Here is a 5,409-nt window from a genome sequence, read left to right as displayed (position 1 = left end):
TAGTGTTGGTAAGATACCGAGGTCGTCCAAGGACACAAGAGCTTTTAATACCGGTTTATCCTCAACGTCTAACCAAATCAAAAAGTGAGAAAAATGTTTAAACTAAGAAAAATAAAAACTAACTAAATGCTGAAAGTTAAAATAAAATAAAAACAGATAGACAAGATGAATCACTTGGATCCGACACGTGTATTAGTATAACCTTTGATTATTTTCGCACTTTTGCACTTGTTTAAGAGATTATCTTAGTTATTGTAGTAGGCCCCTCTTTTGAAGGCGACGTTACCCTCAACCCAGTAGTTTGAGTCAGCAAGGATACAATCCTAAAGGGTCGGATTATTGAAAGATAATGAATTAAGTTATTAATGCAAATTGTGGTAGGCCCCGCTTCTGGCGGTGACGTTACCCTCGGCTAAGTAGTCTGAGTCAGCAGGGATACAGTCCTAAATAGCCGGGTTATAGTATTAATAGTAGTTAACTTATGAGGGGGTCAAAGAGTTTGGATCCCCGCCATCCAATACCTATGGGCATTGAAGGAGATCCTACTAAATTTGACCCAGGTCCCAAGCAGGACCTCTAAACGCTGAACAAGGGCAAGACCTTTACCAAACCGTTCCCTTAACCCCCGACCAGGTAGCCAACATACCTCCATATAGACCGTGGAGATATGAATGGTGAAAATCTTTTATTTTATATAGACAGTAAAATAATGCCAAGACACCACGGACAAACGATAAGGAAAGATCACCTTCAACATAAGTAACTAGTTATTAAAGTCATTAATACAAAACCAAATAAAAAGTGCAAAAGATTAAAAATAAAAAGTATTATACTAAACACTTGTCTTCACCAAGTGATGTAAGAGACTTAGGCAAACATGGCCTTGATTGTCAAGAACTCTTACGATCAATCTTGGATCCCGAGACGACTCACACACTCTACGATGGACAATGGATGATGGTGGTGGATGATGGTGTTATGGTGGTGGTGGGTGGTGGATGACGTGTGAGAGAGGTGGTGTGCCAAGGGATGAGAGAGAATGAAGCCAAGCTCCTCTATTTATAGGCTGAACAGAAGGCTGGACACGGCCCCGTGTCCGCTGGACACGGCCCCGTGCCCGCCTGACACTCTCTCTCCTCATTAATTGTAATTGCGAATTACAATTAATGCGCCTGCTGTACTTTCACCACGCCCCCGTGCTCGCTGGACACGGCCCCGTGGTGGGCAATGGAAGCTTCTACTGGTTTGTCTTTTCTGCTGCTTCCTGGGCACGCCCCCGTGTTCGCTGGACACGGGGCGTGTTCAGACTCTGTTTCTTCTCTTTTGCCTTGGGAGATGCCGTTGAGGGTCCGGGCAGTCCACTTTTGTTCCTTTTCTTGTATTTATGGTAGAATTAGCTGTCTTTTTGCTTCTTTTGTGATTTTGAGCTCATTTCATCCTGAAAATACAAAAGGAAGACAAAAACACTCTTTTTCCAACATTAGTACTTAAAAAGGGTTAGTTTTATGCCTTAATTGATGTGATTTATATGTTGCATTTTACACACATCAAATACCCCCACACTTGAACTTTTGCTTGTCCTCAAGCAAAACTCTTTAAATGTGGCTTACACTCCCAAATGGAATAGGTAGAAGAGAAGTTTTTTAGCTTGTCCTAGAGTGTCGGGAATCCAAGGTTTTTATCGGTTTTATTTTTATTTATTTACAATCCTATTCGTTATGATTTATTTTGAACGTTTCATAAGATGAATTACTTATTTGGGCATAGCATGCCTTATTTAAAATTCCATTTGTATACAAATTCACATACCTCACGGGAGATCACTCAACACTCGGCCGAAGGTGTATATTTTAGTGAATCACTCGAGAGCGGCACGGAACTTACGTCTTCCATAGGCTTGCCAAGCAATCAATCCTCCTCCTTTCAACTTTTTACCTTTGTATATATCAAGAGGACTTTTTGGGTGAAGGCTTGGGTTTAAAGGTGGGTGGTTGGTTAGTGGTTAGTAAAAAGGGCGAAAATCGTAACAAGCGTCGGTTTTCGTGAAGTACCTTATTTTTAGTGACTTTTTATTTTGAAGTATTTCTCCAAACAAGCTTTTATAGCTTTTGTTTGTTTTTGACTTCATCATCATTTTTTTTTTTGATCGTCACATAAAAAATGAGTTTACGAAAAAGCGAACTTGTTACTAAAATAAAAATAAATAAAAAGGTTTTTGGTGGGTAAAAAGGGTTTTGGGGTAATGAAATGAAAGGTTTAGGCTCAAAGGGGCTATCTAGGGGGATTTTGGGTAGGTAAAAAAAATGAAAAATAATGGTTTTGAAAGAAAAATGGTTAGTCCTAATGCCTCCATCATTTACTTACTTGGGTTTAAGTTGGTAAGGACCGGGAATGTATCGTCGTGGCAAGTTCTAGATTTGTAAGGACCGAGCGGCTATTCACACAAGAAACGAAAAATGAGCATTTAATCTAAATATGTGTATTTTTATGCTCAATAAAGGCTCAAAACTCACTTTTGTGGGAATGGGTTTTTAATGTGACCAAGCATATATAATCGAATTTTAAACTAGACTTGTTATGCCGTTTCATAATTTTCTTATGTTGGTTCCTTTTTTTATCACGACGCTATCGGTTGTAAACTTGTAAAAATATAACCTTTTTAGAACTTGTTATTCCCAACTTAAACTAAGACAAGTAAATAAAAATAAAAAAAAATGAAAAAGTTTTTGAAAAAAAATTGGGGTGTTTAGCGGTTCCAATAGAGTTTTGTGTAAGGCTTGTGTTTAGGATTTTGCAAAATTTCAAGGTTTTAGCATCCCCCCCACACTTAAATTACACATTGTCCTCAATGTGTCCAAAAATAATGTTTTTGGTTGATTAGAATGTATAAAAGTGGGTTAAAAAGCAAAGATTTATGTTACTGGCATCCTGGACACGGCCCCGTGTTCACCGGGCACGGCCCCGTGGTCAAGTGCCAATAACAAAAATTACAGAATTGAAACAGAAGCCTGGACACGGGGGCGTGTCCGCTGAACACGGCCCGTGTCCAGTTACCTCAACTGGGTGATTTTTCTGCAGGGGCTCAGCACGGGGCCGTGTTGGTTGGGCACGGCCCGTGTTGAGCCTTCTGTGATGGAGATTTTTGTCGGGTTGCTCTGTTCTTCGTGCATGGTTCCATTTTTCTCGTTCCCTTTTTCATCCATTACCACCATGAGTGTGTTTTATTCTGCAAAAACTAAAAGATTAAACTAAACTAAACTAAGGATAGATCCGCGGAATGCCTCCGTGGTGCGCCACGTTTATAAGGGTCCTTGGCTAGACCCGATTCCTGGTTATATATCTCCTGAGTGGAGTGCCTTGCTTCCCAAGTTACACCGTCGGGGAGCGGCATCCTAGCTTGAATCAATAACCTTCATGTAATTGACTGGGTCGTCGTCCTCTATTTTCTTCCCAACTCCGAACTTCACCTCATCGTCCCCATACCTCAAAGTCAGTGTCCCTTCATTCATGTCTACCACTGCTTGTGCTGTGGCAAGGAAGGGTCTCCCTAGGATAAGGGGGACCTCGGTGTCTTCCTCCATGTCGAGTATGACAAAGTCAACGGGATAAACGAATTTGCTTACCCTTACCAAGACATTCTCGATGACACCTTGTGGGAACTTGACTGATCGATCAGCGAGTTGTATGCTTATTTTTGTAGGGCTCGTGGTTCCCAAGCCAAGCCTTTTGAACATCGATGAGGGCATGAGGTTAATGCTAGCCCCTAAGTCGGCCAAGGCATTGCGAACGGGTGATTCCCCTATTGAACATGGAATCGTGAAACTTCCGGGATCGATTTTCTTTTGGGGTAGTTTATTGAGTACGAGGGCAGAGCATTCTTCGCCTAAATTAACTAATTGCAAATTTTCAGTTTTCTTTTTATGTGTAAGGAAGTCCCTCATAAATTTAGAGTATTTGGGCATTTGGGTTAGGACTTCGATAAAAGGAATATTGACATGCAATTGTTTTAACAGACTTTCGAATTTTGCGAATTGCTCATTGGTCTTTTGACGAATTAACCTACCGGGGTACGGAACTCGAGGAGCCTTGGTAGGCTCTGGTGATGGGGGAGAGTTCTTTTCCTGCAGATGTGTTGGCATTGTTTCTTCCGTTGGTGGAGGTACTTCTGCAGGCCCTACGGTGCGGTTTCGTAGTGTGATGAGGTGAACTTGCGCCTTTGGGTTTGTTTCGGTATTGCTAGGTAATGCGCCTTGCGGTCTCTCGGAAAAATTTTGTGCTAGTTGATTTATTTGTTTTTCTATGTTTTGAATGCTAGCTTGTTGATTCCTAAAATTAGATTCTAATTGTAGAAATCTTTCCGAGTTTTTCTTATCAGTGTCGGAGACGAGGCGAGATATAGTATCTTCGAGCCTTTCTCGTCCACCTTGTTGTTGAGTGAAATTTTGTGACTCATTTCTTGATTGCTGAAAGTTTGTTCGTTGGGTTTGTTGGTTACTACTATTGCCGGTTTCCCTCCAACCAAGGTTTGGGTGGTTTCGCCATCCTTGGTTGTAAGTTCCCGTTGGAGGACCCGACGGCCTAGGTCTATTATCAATGTAGTTTACCATTTCTTGTTGATCGTCCGTTTCTTTCATGCAACTCCAATTTTCATGTGACCCACCACACCCTTCACAAGCCATAACCGAGACTGTTTTTGTCATTTCTAATTTTTTTATTTTTGAAGAAAGGGCCTCGATTTGGGCTTGTAAAGAGGTGCTTTCGTCGACCTTATGGGCGATAGACTTATTTCCCCGGGGAGTGTGCCATTGAAAATTGGTTTGAGCAATTTCCTCAATCTGATTATATATTTCGTGTGGGCGTCGATTACCTAAAAGTCCCCCGGAGCTAGAATCAAGTGTCTGCCTAGTGTGTGGCAACAATCCATTATAGAAAGTGGATACTTGTTGCCATATTGCGAGGCCATGATGGGGACACTTGCGTAATAGCTCCTTGAACCTTTCCCATGTTTCATATAAGGATTCCCCGTCCTCTTGTGAGTATGTGTTAATTTCAGCCATTAATTTAGCAGTTTTAGAAGGAGGGAAATACTTATATAGAAACTTTTGGGCTAGTTCATCCCAGGTGTTTACCGATCCAGCTGGGAGGGTGTTGAGCCAAGCTTTCGCTCGGTCTTTTAGTGAGAACGGAAACATACGGAGGCGTATGGCGTCGTTTGATGCTCCATTGATCCGAAAGGTATCACATATTTCTAAGAAATTAGTTATATGTAGATGAGGATCCTCGTCCGCAAGCCCGTGGAAGGTTGCGGAGTTTTGGAGCATTTGTATCAAATGCGGTCGAAGTTCGAAGTTATTGGCTTCGACATTCGGAGCATTGATAGCGGTGCCTAGATTACCTACGGTGGGCCGT

General features: G+C 41.7%; 1 non-coding gene across 1 annotated transcript; it reads left to right on the top strand.

The window, feature by feature from the left end:
- Positions 1-4,956: 4,956 nt before the first annotated feature.
- Positions 4,957-5,063, top strand: LOC118480685. The gene has a single exon (XR_004863663.1). It is a non-coding gene; the product is annotated as a small nucleolar RNA R71 (small nucleolar RNA).
- The last annotated feature ends 346 nt before the right edge of the window (positions 5,064-5,409 follow it).

This window comes from Helianthus annuus, chromosome 7 (assembly GCF_002127325.2).
Source record: "Helianthus annuus cultivar XRQ/B chromosome 7, HanXRQr2.0-SUNRISE, whole genome shotgun sequence".
In the NCBI taxonomy this organism is placed as follows: domain Eukaryota; kingdom Viridiplantae; phylum Streptophyta; class Magnoliopsida; order Asterales; family Asteraceae; genus Helianthus; species Helianthus annuus.
The sequence above is the reverse complement of the archived record's forward strand: the minus strand, read 5'-3'. Positions and strand labels throughout refer to the sequence as shown.